Source organism: Myotis brandtii, unplaced genomic scaffold, assembly GCF_000412655.1.
Source record: "Myotis brandtii unplaced genomic scaffold, ASM41265v1 scaffold579, whole genome shotgun sequence".
Classification (NCBI taxonomy): Eukaryota; Metazoa; Chordata; class Mammalia; order Chiroptera; family Vespertilionidae; genus Myotis; species Myotis brandtii.
The window spans coordinates 1,116,779-1,117,290 of NW_005370171.1; positions in this window are offsets into that span (position 1 = coordinate 1,116,779).

Here is a 512-nt window from a genome sequence, read left to right on the forward strand (position 1 = left end):
ATCGGCCCGACCGTGCCCTGCGGGGGGAGGGCAGGCAGTGAGCCCCAGGCCAGGGCCCCTCAAGGTCCTCCACACCTGAGCAGCTCGTGCCCCCTGGAAGGCCTGCCCTCTATGCATCTGCCCCGCCAGAGCCCGCCAGGCGCCCTCTGCTCCGGGACGCGCCCCTCCCCCTTCCCGCCCAGAGCCCCTCTCTAACTCGCACAGGTAGCCGCACCTCATAGCAAAACCTCAGAACACCTAGCACATGCCCAGGCCAGTGCTGCTCAGTGGTTAGAGCACCAGCCGGCTCACTGCAGGGTCTCGGTCAAGGGCACATACCTGGGTTGCAGGTTCGACACCTGGCCCCGGTGGGGATGCACGTGGGAGGCAACCAATCGATGTGTCACCCTCACGTCAAGGTTTCTCTCTCTCCTCCTCCCCTTCCCTCCTACCCTTCTACTCTCTCTACAAGTCAATGAAAAAAATATCCTCAAATGAAGATTTTAAAGACGAACCTAACACTACTTACTACT